Source organism: Trypanosoma equiperdum (assembly GCF_001457755.1).
Source record: "Trypanosoma equiperdum strain OVI genome assembly, contig: ctg_178, whole genome shotgun sequence".
In the NCBI taxonomy this organism is placed as follows: domain Eukaryota; phylum Euglenozoa; class Kinetoplastea; order Trypanosomatida; family Trypanosomatidae; genus Trypanosoma; species Trypanosoma equiperdum.
This window is the reverse complement of record NW_027123826.1, coordinates 6740-7139: the sequence shown is the minus strand read 5'-3', so window position 1 is coordinate 7139 and position 400 is coordinate 6740.

Below are 400 nucleotides of genomic sequence, written 5' to 3'. Positions count from 1 at the left end.
TCATCAAGATTCTATAGTTTTATTTCTTAAAATGGCTTTGAAGCAGCCAAACTGCGGTTTGTAGAACAAGAACAGAGGTAAACCTCAGAGAAAACGACAAAAAGACAAAGAAAATTTTTACTTGTGGCGTATGCAATGGTAAAGAACAACAAACGACAGTGGTATCAACAATCAAGAATGACTAGTAGCGTATTAGCTGCATTATTGTCAGTATCCATCATGCTAGTTCAGCTTTGCGCTGAAGCCAACATAGGAACTGGCGACAACGTGCTCCACAGAGCGGCGCTCTGCGGAATAATCGAACTAGCAGGCAAAAAAGCCAAGCCGGAAACGGCATTGCCAAACTTTGAAAACGAGCTAAACTCCATCCTAGAACTTAACATGACAGCCGCGGAACCAA